Source organism: Ambystoma mexicanum, chromosome 1q (genome assembly GCF_040938575.1).
Source record: "Ambystoma mexicanum isolate Mex_15411 chromosome 1q, UKY_AmexF1_1, whole genome shotgun sequence".
NCBI classification, from domain to species: domain Eukaryota; kingdom Metazoa; phylum Chordata; class Amphibia; order Caudata; family Ambystomatidae; genus Ambystoma; species Ambystoma mexicanum.
Genome location: NC_090922.1, coordinates 1253429051 through 1253448945, shown reverse-complemented (window position 1 = coordinate 1253448945; position 19895 = coordinate 1253429051).

Sequence of the window (19895 nt, the reverse complement as noted above, 5' to 3'; positions counted from 1 at the left end):
GCGTGTCATTCGTGATGGCGTGCGTGCTTCCTGGGGGGAGCAAGCACACCATCACGAAGAGCTGCGTGGCAACGTGGCACAGTTGGGAGGGGCCATGGTCGGTGGGTTACTACATGTGTCACGCACTCTGGCGGACCTCTCCTCTTCAGTGGAGACTATGCGCCAGTCGTTCTCCCTGCCGTTTTCCAGCCCAGATTCCACCAGGGCACCCTGTGGACCTGGCCCGACCAACACAGCCAGCTTGGTGGAGATCCCATCCCTGCCACAGTTGGGAGTCGGCGGTCCAGCAGGGGTGGACACCCCAACAACTGGAGACAAGCAGATGGAGGATGAGCAGTCATCATCGGACAGGGCACATGGACAGCAGCAGCAGCAGGCTCTAGGTGGGAGCAATGATGGCTCGGGGCCATCAACATCAGAGGGGCAGGCATCGGCCAAAGGGCAGGAGGACCCTGGAATGGGAGTGTCTTCCGTGTGGCTGCGGTTGGGCCAGCGGATAGATGCGGAGCGGCGGGCGGAAGAGGCGCAGCTCACCATGGTCAGGGCGGAGTTCTCCATGCGTTGGGTGTTGAGGCGGGCTGAGTGCCTCGAGGCAACTCGCAGGGAGTTGGAACAGGCCATGGATGCATCCTTGCGAGACCTCGGGGCCAGGGCAGAGGCCTGCCTCCAAGAGATAGACATGGAGTTCGATGATGCCCTGGCCCACAACATCACAGAGTGAGCCGCAGGACTTGCCCGCCGCCATTGTATATAGTAAGTTAGTGATAGGTTTCCTTTCTCTTTTTTTTTCTTTTGGGACGCTGGGCAATGCCCCACGTTTTTGTATATAGTGGTAAATTAGGTAGGGTTTTTTTTATATGGGTTTCATTTCATTTGTTGGGCTCATGGACCCTTGTTGCAATATTTGTACATAGTTGGACAGTGGATTTTAAAAAAACATATTTTACCCTCACCATGGATCAATAGATTTTTGAATTTTGATTTCCTTTGGATTTACTTTGTTGGACAAGGATTTTTGACAAACTTTATTTTGGATTCATTTGGATTGTGTCATCATTATGCTTTTATTTTGGACATGCCTTTTTTTCTTGTTTCTGATTCTTTACATGCATTGAAACATTTTTGATATTTTTGTGCACAATACATTTTGATTTCTTACTTCCATGTGTGGTATTTGCTCTTTTGTTTACTGCATGTCACAATGTGGGTTTACACAATCACTCGCACCCAGTGTGTGTGTGTGACGGACATGTGTTGATGTGCATATTTGACTTTTGGTTAGTGACAAGTAATAGGCCTTTCAGTGTGGGGTGGATGGGAAACTTGGTTATGTCTGAAGACTGGGGTGGCGTGCAGTGGGATTTTGTTGGACATGAGGTCCATGAATGTGCTTCTTTATGACATGTTGGATGGGGGCCTGAGTCGGGGCCTGCTGGCAGGTGCCCAGCAATGCTGGTTGGATGGGGGTGCTGGGGGACATGAGTCGGGGCCTGCTAGCAGGTGCCCGGCAATGCAGGGTGGATAGGGGTGCTGGGGGACATGAGTCGGGGCCTGCTGGCAGGTGCCCGGCAATGCTGGGTGGGTGGGGGTGCTGGGGGACATGAGTCGGGCCTGCTGGCAGGTGCCCGGCAATGCTGGGTGGGTGGGGGTGCTGGGGGACATGAGTCAGGGCCTGACCCTCAATGCTGGGTGGGTGGGCGTGCTGGGGGACATGAGTCGGGGCCTGCTGGCAGGTGCCCGGCAATGCTGGGTGGGTGGGGGTGCTGGGGGACATGAGTTGGGGCCTGACCCTCAATGCTGGGTGGGTGGGGGTGCTGGGGGAAATGAGTCAGGGCCTGCTGGCAGGTGCCCGGCAATTCTGGGTGGATGGAGGTGCTGGGGGACAAGAGTCGGGCCTGCTGGAAGGTGCCCGTCAATGCTGGGTGGGTAGGGTTGCTGGGGGACATGAGTCGGGGCCTGACCCTCAATGCTGGGTGGGTGGGGGTGCTGGGGGACCTGAGTCAGGGTCTGCTGGCAGGTGCCCGTCAATGCTGGGTGGGTGGGGGTGCTGGGGGACAGGATCAGGGCCTGCTGTCAGGTGCCCGGCAATGCTGGGTGGATAGGGGTGCTGGGGGACATGAGTCGGGGCCTGCTGGCAGGTGCCCGTTAATGCTGGGTGGGTGAGGGTGCTGGGGACATGAGTCACGGCCTGACCCTCAATGCTGGGTGGGTGGGGGTGCTGGGGGACCTGAGTCGGGGCCTGATGGCAGGTGCCCGTCAATGCTGGGTGGGTGGGGGTGCTGGGGGACATGAGTCGGGGCCTGACCCTCAATGCTGGGTGGGTGGGGGTGCTGGGGGACATGTGTCAGTGCTCACATGTGCATGGTGACATGTGGGCTGGCTGGGGTGCTTCGACAGGGTGGATGGGCTTGGCCAGGGGTGCAGTGTGTTCCCCTGTGTTGTGGTCTGCCTGCAGGCCCTGGGGAGGGGGGAGAGGGCCCACCTGGGAGGACACACACTGGCAATTCGTTGGGGCACCCCCAAAATACATGTACCCCGCTCGCACAGGGCCAATCGCATGTGAAACTTCCCGCGCACCCCCGGGATACACGTACCCCGCTCGCACATGGCCAATCGCATGTAGAACTTCCCGCGCACCCCCGAAATACCCGTACCCCGCTCGCACAAGGCCAATCGCTTTTAAAACTTCCCGCGCACCCACGAAATACACGTACCCCGCTCGCACAAGGCCAATCGCATGTAGAACTTCCCGCGCACCCCGATATACACGTACCCCGCTCGCACAGGGCCAATCGTGTGTAGAACTTCCCGCGCACCCCCGTAATACACATACCCCGCTCGCACAAGGCAATCGCGTGTAGAACTTCCAGCGCACCCCCTTAATACACGTACCCTGCTCGCACAAGGCCAATCGTGTGTGAAACTTCCCGCGCACCCCCGAAATACACGTACCCCACTCGCACAGGGCCAATCACGTGTGAAACTTACCGCGCACCCCCGAAATACACGTACCCCGCTCGCACAAGGCCAATCGCGTGTAGAACTTCCCGCGCACCCTCGTATTACACGTAGCCCGCTCGCACAAGGCCAATCACGTGTAGAACTTCTTGCGCACCCCGTAATACATGTACCCCGCTCACACAAGGCCAATCGCGTGTGAAACTTCCCGCGCACCCCCGAAATACACATACCCCGCACACACAGGGCCAATCACGTGTGATTCTCCCTGCGCACCCCCGAAATACATGTACCCCGCTCGCACAGGCCCTATCGCATGTGATTCTCCAAGCGCACCACCGAAATACACGTACCCCGCTCGCACAGGCCCTATCGCGTGTGATTCTCCCCACGCACCCCCAAAATACACGTACCCCGCTCGCACAGGGCCAATCGCGTGTAGAACTTCCCGTGCACCCCCGAAATACACGTACCCCGCTCGCACAGGCCCTATCACGTGTGATTCTCCCTGTGCACCCCCGAAATACACGTACCCCACTCGCAAAGGGCCAATCACGTGTGAAACTTCCCGCGCACCCCCGAAATACACGTACCCCGCTCTCACAGGCCCTATGGCGTGTGATTCTCCACGCGCACCCCCGAAATACACGTACCCCGCTCGCACAAGGCCAATCACGTGTAGAACTTCCTGCGCACCCCCGGAATACACGTACCCCGCTTGCAGAGCGCCAATCGCGTGTATAATTTCATGCGCACCCCCGAAAAATACACGTAGCCCGCTCGCACAGGGCCAATCGCGTGTGATTCTCCCCGCGCACCCCCGTAATACACGTACCCCGCTCGCATTCGTGGTTGGGGGGCTGTATGCTGGTCCACTGGCCTGTGCGCCATGTACGGGATTTGTGCGCTGTTCATGGCGCACGGGGAGGGGTTGGGGGCGTAACTGCCGCTTCTGCAGGGTCGCTGTGCCACTCGGCGCCACGGCTGGTTATGGATGTTAAAATCCATGAATACGCTGTGCGCGGAAATGGATTTTGGCGCACGCGGCTGGCGCAGACTGCCGCACGCGTACACTGTGCGCCAGCCGCATGCGCCACTTGTGCGCTGAATTCTATGAATTACCCCCAAAATGTCTAGAATCATGAACTATAAAGGTTCAGCTCAATCTCTAGAATCCTCAGCGTGTGTTTCTCCACTCATCTAGCTTTTTTAGGAGGATATATCGGTATATCTAGAGTACTCAAAACACCATTTATTTTATATTAATCTTGTTGAACATAAATGTTATTAACTATGATTTCCAGAAGAAAGGGATGAATATCCTGGTTGAAATTAAATGGACCTGTATATTCCTTGTTTGTGTTTTATTAATATAGTACAGTATCTGGTCAATCGAAAAATTACATAATAGTGATTTAAACTTTAATCTAAGTAGGAAATAATGAACACATTTTGGTAAATTTGATTTAAATAGGCTTGTTGTGGAGATTGGAAACCTAGTCCATGTTGGCGCTGGATCAGGATTTATCCTGTTGACCCACTTAGGATACTGAATTTACCATAACTAGCCTTGAGAAAAACCATAGGTTGAAACATGTGTTGGCACTCACATACAAAGCACATAGCTTATAATTGCATTTGGAACAGCAAATACACCATGATGTATGTCACACAAGTGACAACCAATGTTAACCGATAAGCCTCAATAACCAAGTGACACAATAAAAACAATACTTTTCTCAAAGCCAAACAAAAGTGTCAAAGATGTTTTGAAAAATGCCCTAAAAAAACAAACAACACAGGACAGCAGGATAAATCCTGATCCAGCGCCGACGTGCACTAGGGTTCCAATCCCCATAACAAGTACGTTACCAGAACTTGGACTTTAGGAGCTCTGTCCATTTGGTAACCCACGCACAGGCATCAGGAAGAAATCCACTACACCACAATGATTATGAACCAACAAATACGCACTGAGTACCGCAGAGATCCACAGTTCCTAAAAGCTCCAAACCTCAAAATGCCAAAACTGATTTAAATAGGCATTTCAAGAAATAATTGCTTTGTCAAAAATGTATAGATTATAATTGGATAGTGTACTAAAGGTAATGTGGAATAACTAGACAGAGTGTGTAAATATAATAGACTGAACTACCAATTGTGTTTAAAATAATGATTACAAATGATATATATTTTATATTTGCACCCGGGGAAGCACCCTCAACCAATCAGGTGGCTGGAACTGTGGGCGAGAATTCACAATCCCTGACCGCTGTTCCAGCCACCTGTGGCCCTTCCCCGGGTGGCACAGTTTTCTTTTTTTTTTTCTAACATGGGGAGGCAACATGCGCCTCCCATGTAAAAAAAAAAACAATCCCCTTCCCCACACCCCAACTTACCTGCGCGACCAGAGCCTGAATACACAATCCCTGACCGCTGTTCCAGCCACCTGTGGCCCTTCCCCGGGTGGCACAGTTTTCCTTTTTTTTTTCTAACATGGGGAGGCAACATGCACCTCCCATGTAAAAAAAAAACAATCCCCTTCCCCACACGCCAACTTACCTGCGCGACCAGAGCCTTGGGCTCCGGTCCGGTGTGCGTCCTGTCTGGCTGCCAATGAAATAGAAAAGGGACGAGGTCCGTTTTCAGATGAAGGTGACCATTTTAGAACATGGTTTCCCTTTTCCATCTCAAGGGCTCCGGCGGAAGATAGGCTTGCGCAGTCTCATTTCACCTTGGATGAAAAAAAAATAAACTATCTGTGTCACGCCCATGTCGTCTCCATAAGAGACTGTCTCCTTAAGAGATCGTGGCCGTGTCACGTGGGCATAGCCACGTGACACGAGTGACGTAGGCGGGAGGAGGGGAAAGTTTGTTTCACTTTCGGAGTGTACTTTGAATAAAGAAGACGTACACCTCCACCAGCGTGTCTGTCCTTATTACGTAGGCCCCGACTGGGCCCAACAATCTGTACCCCAGTAAATCCCGGGGTGGGAATAGCTTTCACACCCCGGCTGTGGGGCGGACATGGGGTTTAACAGCCTGCAGCCTGAGCTGGGGCCCGAGCTTCGCTCAGTCCTACCAAAGCTCAGGCTGGTGGGCTGTTAAACCCCATGACCACCCCACAGCTGGGGCATGATAGATATATTAGGAGTATATCTGGGTTGAGAGTTTCTCACAATTTAGCTGAACATAGCGTCAAATTTGCTTGTTGAAAAAAGAGGCCAAACGTGTACAAAATCGAGTCCCTAATAATTGACCCTACCACTATATTAACAACTAAGGACAGAATAATGTCTCCCTTCTCCTTGTTTGTTGCTCCTTGCAAAGATATATTCAATAACTGATCTTCAAATAGTTCTTTTTCGCTTCCTTGATTGGTTCATACAGTTCTTTTAACACTTTACTCTTTTGAGTCCTCTCAAATCGTTTACTTGGCTCTGTACTGATCCTTCTTCTCTTATCTTTTTTTTATTGCGTCATTAGTTTTTATAAACATTAACACATTTTATATCAAACACTTAAATCATGTACAATAAAATCCACAAAGACATTATAATCATACTCAAGCTATCATCAAAAACAGTAATAGTTCAGCCTAGTGCAAATAAACGGTTTCACCAACCAAAGAATGGGTATGAATTAAAAGTCTTACTAAGGCAATTATCAGGGATGAATCCCTGCCACTCATCAATTTGTCCCAGAACCAGTCACATTCAAAGCTATCTTCTTTCACCACGGATCTACCGAATTACTGAATCCTCAAGGTTTTCATTATTGTACAATGCAATGTCCAGTGTTTTACCACTCTGATTCCAGTAAACCTCATATCCGTACCCACCGATCCATGGTATCCAACAGATTAAACCGAAATCTGATGTAGACTAATTCTAGGGAGTCGAATGATAATGATGTGATCCGCCAAAGCGCTTTACAGAAAACATATTTACATACAATATCACCCAACCGAAGTTGCTACTCATTTATCGACCTCGGAAGGATGAAAGGCTGAGTTGGCCTTGCCGGAATTCGAACCTGTGACCTGCACATCACACACAGATCGCCACAGCGAGCACTCAACTCACTGAACTATCTTACTGCTGCAGAAGGATGACTCTGACACAAAGGTATATGATAGGATATGATATGATATATGATATGGCATTTATAACGTGCCTATACACAAGTGTTTCAAGGCGCGACAAGGCAAGGGAGGGGAACAGAGGGAAGACAGAGACAGCGATCCTACTATGCCAGGTGACATTGAGATTGTGCAAGAGCAGGGGATGGGGGAAGGGGAAAAGAGCAGGGGGAAAGGGAAGGGGCAGTGCAGTCCAGTACATAGGATGACAGTAAAATAAATAAGGAAAATAAATAGAAGTGCAGCCAGCTGGTGGCAAGTGCAGGGGTAAGTGCAGACATCAGGTGTCAAGTGCTGGTAGGGGGTGGAGGGATACAGAAACAGTCCCCAAGGGTTGACAGGGGGGCAGTGCAGGTGTGCAACTGGCGAAGGGGGGTGGGTGGGACTGGGCCCGAGATCAGAGGGTAGCTAGGTAAACAAGTGCAGTTTCAGATTCAGCCATGAGATCAGCAGGGGAGAGGAGGAGAGAAAGCAGAAGCAAAGAGGAAGGCCTTGAGGTGCTTCCGGAACCAGAGATGGTTCTCCTCAAGTTTCAGAGAGGCAGGGAGGCTTTTCCAGAGAAAGGCCACAGCAGAAGAAAGAGATCTACCCCCAACTCGCTGCTTGGAGAAGCGACTAACCCTGAGGTAGTTTGAGGCGGATGAGTGAAGAGCTCGAGTAGGAAGATATTTAAGAAGAGAGAGTTGAAGGTATTGAGGTGCCAGGACCCAGAAGGCCTTGTGGACAATGCAGAGGGTTTTGAACTTAATCCTCGCCACCACTGGGAGCCAGTACAGAGATTTCAGTCCTGGAGAGATGCGATCCCTGGGCTTGAGGCCAAGGACACGTCTTGCAGTCCTGTTTGGATGAGTTGCAGAGGGCGGAGAGTAGAGGCAGGCAGATTTAGAAAGAGGCTGAAGTTTTTAGCCTCACAGGTGGGAGCAGGAAGAGGGCCAAGAGAGGCCGGCCAGAGAGTGACAGGAAAGGAGGGAGCAGGTGTGCAGATGAGGAGAATCTCGGTCTTAATGGCATTAAGGTAGAGATCATTGGTGGCACACCACTCCTGGATGGCAGACAGACATTCAGAGATGAGAGAAGGAGAACAGGTGACTGAAGGGAGCCTGAAAATTATCTGAGTGCCATCCGCGTTGCACAGAAAGTTGGGGCAGAGAGCAGCTATGCAATGGGCAAGAAGAGCCAGGTATTGGTTGAACAGCCAGGGAGAGAGGTTAAACCCCTGGGAAACACCACAGGTAGAGATGGAGATAGAGGAGAGGAAGGACCCAAGTTGAACCTGGGAGGGTTGATCAAAGAGGAAGGAGGTCAGCCAAGCCAGAGCCTGATCGGTGATACCCAGGTTATCACAGGGACAGTTGACCAGGATGGCATGGTTGACTATGTCTAAGGCAGAAGAGAGATCCAGTAAGATGAGGACACAGGGGGAGTTGATATCGAGGTTGGAGAGCAGGGCTTCACGGATGTTCAGGAGAACAGTTTCTGTGCTTCTGGCAGCTCTGAAATCAGACTGATGGTCGTGGATACAGCCAACAGATTCAGAGTGAAGATTTAGCTGGGAGATGACCAGCTTTTCCAGGAGCTTGCCAAGGAAAGGGGTTGATGGAGATTGGACGATAGTTAGCTGGGCAGGAAGGGTCGACAGAGGGTTTCTTAAGAAGAGGGTGCACAAGGGAGTGCTTCAGGGGGGAGGGGAAGACTCCAGTGGCGAAAGAGTGGTTGCAGAAATCAGTCAGAGCAGGAGCCAGGGTGTCAATGTGGTCCTTGATGGTTTTGGAGGAACAGGGGTGAACCTGTTTTGACGAGAACAGGGGAAAGGCAGAGAAGCAGTGAGGAGAGGTGCCGAAGAAAGGCCAGAGGAAGAGCAGGGAGTAGACGGAGGAAGAGGAGAGAAAGAGAGAGAGGACAGAATGTCCTGAGTTATAGAGATGAAATGAGAAGCCAGGGCTGTGCAGAGGGCCTGGGAGGGGACAAGAGAGGTAGAGACTGCAGCAGGATTGGCCAGCTCCTTGCAGATTTTAAAGAGTTTGTCCGAGTTGTTAGATGCCGTGGAGGCGCAGGCTTGGATGTGGGCTCTCTTCTTGGTGTGGACAGAGAGCGGCTATTGCCTTTGGAGCAGGCGGCAGGCCAGTTTGTCAGAGAATGTACCAGAAGCACGCCATTTCCTCTCAGCCACTCTGAACTTGCGTTTATGGGTGACAAGGTCGTATCAAGAGTTGCACTTGGCTTTGGGCGTCAAGCGGATCCTCATGACAGGGGCAAGAACATCAAGAGTATCAGATATAGCAGAGTGGAGCATGGAAAGGGCTGTGTCAGGGTGTGAGTCAGCCAAGGGGGGAGGCGGAGAAAGCGGCAGCAAAAGCCTCAACTGACACATTCTTCATGGGTCGGATAAAGGTAGGTGACAGTGCTGGGGTTGGCTTGGCCTGAGGTGTAGAGAGGGTGAGATGGGAGGAAAGGAGAAAGTGGTCACTCCAGGAGAAAGGAGAGGTCATAGGGGACCAAAGGGGAAGGTCTGAAGAGATCAGAACATCCACGGTGTGCCCTGCAGAGTGAGTCGGGCCAGAGGGGAGAATAGAGAGTGAGAGAGAGTGTCGCAAAGGTAACGAAAGAGTCCAGTGGAAGGACAGGAAGCATCCAGGTATGCAGTGATAAAATTGCGGCAAAAATGTCGCTTGAACAAAAAATCACAGCAAAAATGCTGTGGTTTGACCCATTAAAGGTATACCCATTACACCATTTAAGGAGAGCGGGGGTTGCGGGGGTGTTTCCCCCGCATCCTTTACATGGATTGCTGCGGCAAAACCACAGCCTTTTTTCTGCAATATTTTGTGTCCACGGCCATTTTTGCCGCGATTTTAACACATGGAACCAGCATCCAGGTGGATGTTGAAGTATCCAAAAAGGAGGAGTTGAGTGGTTGACACAAGGAGGGAAGAGGAGAGGTCCGCCCACTCAGAGAGGAAGGGGGGATCTGACCAGGTGGCCGATAGATGGTAGCCACAGTAAGGGAGTGGCCAGGAGAGAGATAGAGCTTACAGGCGAGGCATTCAAAAGAGCAGTAGGCCTGCGTAGGAATGATAGAGGCAGGAATCCACTCGGGGAAGCTCAGGGCTACACCCCCTCCAGAACAATTGGTCCTGGGTGCTGAGAGGATCTTGTAGCCATCAGGGAGGATTGTGTCAAAGTTTGTGACAGAGCTGGCCGTAAACCATGTCTCGATGGGACAAAGGACATCAAGGTCAAGTGCCTCCAGGAGACGGCAGATGTCAGAGGAGTGTCTGACAGCAGAGCAAGAGTTGAGAGTGGCAATATGGAGAAGGTTGCTGTCCTTGAAAGACTTCCAGATAGGGGTACAGATTACAGGTATGCCCTGCGGAGGTGTAGAGGCAGCCCGAGTGGGGTCAGAGGAGGAGAGGGAAAGGTAGCCAAGGTTGAGATAGCAGTGGGAGGCGAGGAAGCCGTGGAGGGGAGAGAGGGGACAGCAGGAGAAGAAAGGAAATTGATGAGGCGCGGGAAGCGTCTATCAAAGAGGAGAAGGTTGGCTTGAGGGCCTTGGACCAAGACGGTACCGTTCAAGTAAACATTAATGTTGACCTAAGAGGAGTGGAAAGAGGCCAGGAGGGCTTCCCACCGGGTGCCACCATTAATGGGAGAGGAATAGAAGGCAGAGAGCACAGAGACCATATGTAGAGTCCATAGGTCTGGCGAGGGAACAACAAAGAGGATGTTGGTGAAAGTTTGCTTGGAGGAGGCACTGGTATAGGTGTCAGCGATAGGGAGGCCTGGGTTGGAGACCAGGATGTCCTTATTAAACCTCTTCCTACAAGATTTAGTGAGGAGAGCAGGATAGTCGATAGAGAAGCAGTTAGAAAAGATAGGAGTGACAGAGAGCACCATAGAGTATGTCGGGAGAGTGGAAGGGAGTGGGAAGGGGTTAGGTTGAGAACACTAGGGAAGGAAACTGGTCAGGGTGCAAGCAGACGAGACAGAGAGACGAGACAAGTAGACAATTGGACAAAATGACAGGCACTTAGTGGTAGAAAGGTTTGGTAGATGAGTGCTTTTGCTAGGAGGCAAGCCACAGAATGGTACTACTTTTACAATGCAATTTTGAAAAACAGGAGAAAACAACCTAAAATGTTTGGGGTTAAAGACTTTTATTAGGTAGTAAAGCAAAAGAAAACCTATCCTTCCCTATTCATTAGAGAGGTTTCCTGCCTCAACTAAAGATCTAAGGTGATTGTCAGGAGGTCTGTTGAAGTAAAAGTGTCCACTGTCCTGTGTCAAGAAAAGCCTACTTCTGGCCCTTACAGAGTAACTTAAAGAATAAAGCAGTAGTGTTCTGATTCCAGGAAAGTGCCTCCCTTCTCCTGGGTTATAGTACAAGTCTCCATATCATGTTTGCTTGGTGGGTCAGGAGAATGCCTCCCTTCTCCTGGCGGTCAGTCTCAAACAGCCTGAGGGAATGACTCCCTTCCCCAGGTCACCAAGTTCCAGACCAATATTGCATTTATAGGCCAGGAGAATCCCTCCCTTCTCCTGCCGTTCAATCTCAAACAGTCTGGGGCAATGACTCCCTTCACCAGGTAACAAAGTTTCAAAACAATATCAAACAATGTTCACTTTCTCGGTGGGCCAAGAGAATGTCTCCCTTCTCCTGGCATTTGGTCTCAGTCTCAAAGAGACCCGGGGAATGACTCCCTTTCCCATGCCTGTTGGGCCTTCCTCCTGGTCCACGTTATCAAGAGAACGATCCTCATTATAAGCATGGCAGTCCAGGAACTACAGTACCGGTAAGCATGCCGGTACTGTAGTTCCCAGACCTCCATACTATGAACTGTGCTCGCGGGCGCCTGTCAGCCCGCCAGGTCTGGCAGAGCGGCACCCGTGAGTGCAGCATGTCGGATGCACTGGCACCGTCGTTGAGGGTGCCAGTGCATCCGACGTCCCCATTCCCATTGAGCCCTATGGGGCTCAACAGGGAATGGAGACTGATAGGCACCGGCACCCGGCAATGCAGGAATTACCGGGTCCGGCAATGTTGGAATTACCCAGTAATTCCTCATTGACGGATGCCAGAGAAAATGCAACTCTGGCGGCAGCTGTGCCTGCTATAATGAGGCCCAATGACTCCCTTCTCATGGTACTTGCAAAACAATCTCTTACAACCAGGGGGAATTACTTCCCTCCCCTGGTCTACTCCTCTATAGATTTCACACTTACAACACTCAGTTCTGAATGTTATGAGGGTCTGTGACCCAGGCTTCTCTCTTCTTCTTTGGTCTGGCCCGCTTGGTTCACTTCTTTGCCAAGTACTGCCACGAGGAAGATTACTCGTATTACTTTGTTGAATTGGGTCCCTGACCCTGGCTTCTCTTCCCCTCTCTTTATGCCATCTTGGCTGCCTTGCTTGCCAAGTACTGGCACAAGGAAGATAGACCTGCTCATTAAGTTCATACAGGGGTTTTGCCTCCTGTATTTCCCAGCCCCTACCGCTCTCTTTTACCTTCCTCGTTCCGGGGTGCATGGCTGTTTCTTTCTGGGGTCTTTCTCCTATTCTGTGTGTTGTTCGAGCAACTCTGTGCCTCATCGCCTTCACCCAGAGGATCTCCTGCCTGGCCCTTGGAGCGAGGGTCTGGATGCTGCCTCGTGCGTTCGCGTCACTGTCGGCTAACCTCGCGTTGCTGTTTGGAAGCCGTCAGGGGAAGGAGTTCTGTTGTCCTCTTGACTGTAGGAGTGTACTGCTCTCGGCTCCGTCCTCGCCTTCTCTGCATCTCCTTCATGCTTCCTGGGCTTCACGGTCTGTCGTCCTGTTTGGCTGTGTTTCTCGGTCTGGCAATACTTCCTCAATTAAAATGTTATGGCATAAAAGGAAGAAGGCCTAAGCGGAAGTCTATACCGTGCCAGTTCCTTCTTGATATTGCTCTTCATTGTTCATTGTCCCACCATGTCCTGGTACTTGTATTACCTATGTTTCTGATGCTCTTCCTCGTCTCAATACATTTCAGGACCTTAAGGTAGTCTACTTTACAACAGCACATAGGTCTTCTGTCTAAAAAGAGGTTAGCAGAAATGGGGGAGGTAAAGTATGTGGGTGTGATGTTCTCAATAGGGATGTACCCTATCATCCTTTTTCTTTCCTCATTATACTACCCCAAGAGGGACTATCAGGTAGCAGCCTCACCTCCCTGGCCTCATTGAAAATGGTTCCCCCTTGGAAGAAGTGACAACATCCAGTGATTCTTCACATACCCTTCCCCTAATGCTACTGGCTTCCCCATCTCCTTCCACGATATGATATGATATATTATATGATGTGGCATTTATAACGCGCCTCTACACACGTGTTTCTAGGTGCAACAAGACAAGGAGGGGAAACAAAGGGAGGAAAAAATAACGATCCTACTAGGCCATGTGTCATTCAGATCACACAAGTGCAGGGAAAAGGGAAGGGGAGAAGTGACAGGGCGAGGGGAAGGGGAAAGTGCAGTTAATTCACAAGTGCAGCCAACGGGTGGTTAATAAGTGCACAGAGAAGGGGTTTTAGGGTTGCAGATACAGACCCTTAAGTGCTGGGGAGCCCAGAGGCAGTGCGAGGGCAACTGGACATGCAGGAGCCTGGCTGCAAGTTCAGAGAGTGACCAGGTGACCAGTGCATGGAGCAGTCAGGTGCATCAGCAGATGAGAGGAAAAGAGAAAGCGGAAGCAAAAAGAAAGGTCTTCAGTTGCTTACAGAACATAGGAGAATGGGACAGGATATCTATGTGTCCCTGCTCTTTTCCCCTCCTATGTTCTACACAGAACCAGAAGGGCTGTAGGTCTAAGAACCAGTGCAGGATCCGAGGGTTGGTATACTTTCGGAGACAAAGCCAAGTGAGGAGTGAATGGTCAATGATGAGCCTACATTTTCTCCCTATTTATTTATTCATGTATTTATTGCATCTGTTAAATAGTATTTTAAGTATCCAATAGCCCACTTTATTGCCAGTGCCTCTAATTCGATTGCCGCATAATTTCTCTCTTGAGGAAATACTTTGCGGCTCATTTATAGCACAGGATGCTCCGTACCATGGTATTTCTGCAATAACACTACACCTACCCCACCTTAGAGACATCAGTCTGAGAGATTAACTGTATTAATGTCAAGGACTTTTAAGGTTGGTTCACTAAATAGGATTGACTTCAAGGTGTCAAAACTGGCTTGATCCTCCCTCTGCCAATGCAGTTTTTGGGGCTCTGCATTCTAACTTATCAGTTAGACAAGAGGTGATGGCGCAGTAATTAAGGGATAAACCCCCTGTAATATCTGGTAAGTCCTAAAAAGGCAGTTTGGTCTCTGTTAGTCTTTGGAGCTGGTGTTTCCTGGATGGCACAGACCTTTTCTAAATGGGGTTGGACTAACCCATTCCACACAAAAACTCATAAGTATTTCACCACTGACTGGGCTAAGTGGCATTTCTTGGGGTTAGCCAGCGTGTCTAAGGACTCTAGTGATCTCATAAAGATGGAACATATGCTCTTCCCTGTACTATGAATTACTATGTCATCGAGATACGCACTGCAAAAGCTGGAATATGGTCATAAAATCTGGTCCATTAGTCATTGGAAAGTAGTGGGAGCACCATGGAACCCAAATGGTATGCCTTTAAAATAAAATAGTCCTCTATGGGTGGAGAATGCTATCTTTTCTTTGTCCGTGGAATTTAAGGACATCTGCCAATAGCCCTTGGTAAAATCAATTGTGGAGGGCTAGATTTCTGATCCCAGCCGATCAATATGTTTGTCAATCTGTGGCATAGGATAATTATCGAACTGGGAGATGGCATTGTGTTTTCTAAATTCTATACAAAACTTCCACAAGTGAGCAGGTTTTACCACAAGGACTATTGGCGAGGACCACAGAGTTTGAGACGGTTCGATAATGTCAGCAGCCAACAGTTTCTCCACCTGTTGGAGGACTATTTCTTTGCTTGCCTCTGGATTTAATATGGTTTTAAGTTAATGATTTTTGCGGGGGAGTGCGGATATGATATTGGATTCCTTTCACTCTATATGGTTCACAACTAAAGACATCTGGGAGCCGGGTCAAAAGATCTTAGATGTCTAGCTGTTGCTATAGGGGAAGGTAAACAGATGTTAAGTTGGTTTACTCTGTCTCTTCTGACAGCAAACTGCCTGTTAACACAGAGGAAGATTCAACTGGGTCCTCTTTCCATTACTTCAAAAGGTTGACGTTGTATATCTGGGTCTTATTTCGACTATTGGGTTGGGGAACTCGATAGTTACATGGGCCAGTCCTCTCTTAGATCTCAAATGGGCCTTGCCATCGGGACAGCATTTTGTGTTCTGAATTGGGTAGTAGTACCAATACCTTATGTCCGACAGAAAATGACTGGGTTATTACCTTTCTATTATAATGGACTTCTTGATTTTCTCATGCTTTCCCTCTGTGGGAATGTGCTATATCTCGCACCGTGGTCATATGTTCTTTAATCCGCTGTGCGGTTTGGGGCATACGTACAATGTCTTCTTCGTGTTCTTCCCACTTCGTGTTGTTCCCACGTCTCCCATAATATGTCCAGGATGTCACGTGAATCACATCCATAGAGGAACTCGAATGGGGAGACCCCAATGTAACATGGGGAGCCTTCTGGAATGCAAATCTTCATTTCCCAATTACGGACGTCGGCCTCTACTAATTTCTTCAAAACACTTTTTACAGCCTTATTTAAGGGTTAAACCATCCCAAGCATCTGGGGGTGATAGACGGAGAGCCTTAAGATTTTAATCTGCAGGATCTGCTTTACTTCCACAGTGATCTTACTCATAAATGTGGTTCCCTAGTCTGTCAAAATCTCTTTGGGAAGCCCACCCATGATCAAAAAGGGATCAAATGTTTTAACATCGGCTGTGATGTATTGTTCCTCAACGGGAAGGCCTCAGGGTAACATTTGGCATAGTCTAAAATGACTAAAATATATCTATTCCCAAGTTTAGGTGGCTGCAATGGGCCTACAATATCCATCCCTATTCGGGTAATATAATGGAGACGTCAATTATAGGCAATGGTTGTTATGTAGCTGGAAGAGGGTTATGGGGAGCAGCCTTTTGCCGTACTGTCAAAGAGGAGTATATCGTTGGCAAAGAGGAGAATTGGAACCCTCAAATTCCCCATTTTTTTTGGAAGGAAAGCATGACATCCATTCACACATGCCACCATATCTGGCAAGTAAAGATTAAAAAGACAAGCTGCTAAAACACAACCCTGCCTGAGGACCCTGTTAGTCATCAATGCAGATCCCAAACTACCATAGCTGTCCAGCCATATCTGGACGGTTGTATCCGTATGTAACCCTAACAAAAATTTGCACCAGACCACCCGGTACCCCCAACTGTGGAGCTTATTCCAGAGACTGTTGTGGTTAATGGTGTCACAGGCGCTACCCAAGTCTATACTTGCCATATGGAGGGGAGAAGACTCTTTACCATGCGTTCTTGTCTTTAGCAGATGAACTGAGTGGCCATTTAATGAGGTGCCACAATTCTACCTAAATCCCATTTGGAATTTAGGGAGTCAATCACACTTTTGTCCAGACATAGATTTCTTCCAGTGCCAGGCAAGCAAACAGCTTGGAGGAAGAGTCCAATATGGCCATAGTTCTATAATTGCCAGGTGATCTTACATCGGCTTTCTTAAAAATCAGAACCACGTAGGGTCTCCGCCAAGATTTTGGAATCACCCTTCTCAAGATTATATTTGTAAACACCTGGTTTAAAATTTCAGCTCATAATTGTGGGTCATATTTGAAAATTAAATTGAGAACCCCATTGGGACCTGCTGCTCTCGATCCCTTAGATCTCTTGATTAATAATTCTATATCATAAGAGTCACAAGAGCACACTCTCCCTAAGAACTTCCCTTTCGAGAAGTTACAATGGGTCAAGTTTCCTGACTGAAACTTTCTACATATAAATTGTTGAGATGCCCGTCCCCCAAGCGATTTAGGTTGAGGAAAATATATTAAGTGCACGCAAAGATGCACACGTTTGATCGCAGGGGGTGAAATATGCAAAGCAGAGGTAACATGTGGGACAGTTATGTAGAAAGTTGTGTAACTTCACGTAGGGCCAGGTATAGGGTGTGTATGTGTTTTTAGAACATAATAGCAAAGAGACAATGAAGAATAATGTAATGACCAGCCTTAGTTCCTGCTGTGGGAAACCGTGCTAGAGGCCCGCCAACAATTCAAGCAGAACCCAAGGTGGCGGGGCAGACGACCACGTGTCGGGGGGCCGGAGTAGATTAGATGCAGCCAATTGGTCGAGTTACTATACTGGACTTATAGTATGCAAGGAGTATATAGGGGGTAGCCAATGAGGGTGGGGGACGATACTGTATACTGCAATTGGCACAAGTGACGATAATGTTCCTGAAAATGTTCTGTCTGCTTCGAACTAACCCAGAGAGCTCTGTGGCAGTTGAGTCCTAAAACACCCTCTGTCACCTTTTTCCTTTTTGTGTAAAAAATAAATCTTGTTTTCCTTGCAAAGAGGTGCACCGAGCTTTCTTTTCTCAGAGGATTGTTTATGTTATGTCTTGTTGTCTCGAGGTCTGCCTTACAAAATTAATTCCACTCTCCTGATATAACATTGCCAGTGGCCTCCTCAATCACTATTCTACCACAATATGCCTTGTTAATAGTTTTCCAAAACATTGAGGCATTACATTTACTAATATATGCTAATATGTTTATAGCTTACTTATTATCCAGCCTGTGGCGATATGATTGATCCAGTTTCGATATTGCTGCTTCTCTTTTTTTGCATCATTATCTTAACCTCTTGACTCATGATGGTTTTATTCAACTCCCAAATTTCTCTCCTTAGTCTACCTTTCCTTTCTTGCGCAGCCCGATCAAACCACTTTCTATCAGAAAAGCCTCTATGAATTTGATTCACTGAAGAGGACACCATAACCTTGAGGAAATCCTTAAGAAATTCCAGCCAATCACAATGCTCCTCTGAGAACCCAATGTAGCCCCAAAATTCGCCAATCTGGTTATTTATCTGTGGCTATCATGTTCTTTGTTATGGTATGTTATAGTTTTTCGTATCGAGGTACAGCGCAACCAGCACCAAAAAGGCAACCTGGTGCTATGACTGAAAACAAAAGCATTGAAGAGAAAAAGAAGGCTAGAAGAGTAGAGTTTTCAGAGCCTTCCTAAAATATAAATGAACAGAACTAGCGCAGAGGGCCGTCGAAAGGGCATTCCATAGCATGGCAGCTTTGTCCAAAAAAGAACAGCCTCCAATGCTGGCACGATGGACACTAGGGACAGCAAAAAAACAGCCGTCCACAGCGTGCAGTACGCGGGCAGGAACATAAGGTCGAAATTTCGACTGCAGATACTCCGGGCCAACAGTGTAGAAGACCCTATGCACCAAACAAAGAGATTTGAAATGCACGCGTTTTGCCACTGGAAGCCAGTGAAGGCACCCTGACAACTGGTGAAATATGCTCCCGGTACGGCGTACCAGTGGCAAGGCGGGCAGTAGAATTTTGAAGCACCTGTAGACGGTGTAGTAAGTAATCTGGTTGAGCCAGATATAAGGAATTACAATGGTCAATCCTGCTGAGAACCAAAGCAGAGACCACTGGGGCCCTCAGATGGAAAGGAATAAATTGCAGGACCTTCCTAAGTATTTTCAGTTGAAAGTGACCAGCCTGACAGACCGAGCTAACCTGAGAAGCCATGGAAAGATAGGCTGATAGCTTAACACCCAGATTTTTGACCATCAAAACCGCCGCTGGAAAAGTGCCCAAAGAAGAAGGTCAAAAAGACAGGGTCCAAGGGGAAGGGACAGTGACAGAGCCCACCACCATAACCTTGATATTGTCTCCATTGAGTTCAAGCCAATTTACACTCATCCAACATCCCACGGCTAATAGGCAATCTTGCAGCTGAGTGGCAATGGCAGGATGAAGTTAGTCCAGCCAACCAAGATCTGAGTATCATCCGCATACGAGTAGCATTTAAAGCCGTGGGAGCAGATCAGAGTGATCAGAGGCTGAATATAGATGTTAAAAAGTGTGGGAGACAAGGCCGAGCCTTGTGGAACCCCACACAGCAGAGCAGCAACCACAGAAACAAAAGGTTGAAGCAGCAGCCACTGAGAATGATCAGAAAGGAACGAGCAAAACCAAAAGAGAACAAAGCCTGACATATCAGCAGCTGACAAACGACTGATCAGGAATTCCTTTAAGCTTCAGCTTTGCAACCATACTTTGTCCAGCATACTGTTTTTATGCCAAGATGTTTGTAAGCAACGCTTTATAGATTTCTAGGGAGAGATTAACTGAAAGATATTCGTGGTCATTTACTGGCCATTCGAGTACTGCGTAATGTTCAGACTTTCCACTACTTACAGCATATTTTCTGAAACATAGTCAATGGTAGAAAAAGCTCTTCTGCTCCAAGTGGGATTCCATGCATAATCCCTGGGGGTGTTCCCATTTATCTTGTGGAGTCCCAAACTAGCCCAGCGATGGCCATGATCCCTAGAGGTCGGCGTGACAAGCTTAATATTACTATCTTTTCTTCCTAACTCTAATCATCCTCTGCCCGGTAAGGGTGCAGAAGGAGGAGACTGACACAAAGGTGGCATGGTGACTGCTAGAGACTTTTATTAGTCAAGAAAATAAAGAGAAACGTAACTTTCCCTATCTCTAAGAGGGGTTTCCCTGCCTCAACTAAAATACTATGAGTTTGGTCAGAATGTCCATGTAAATCAATAGTCC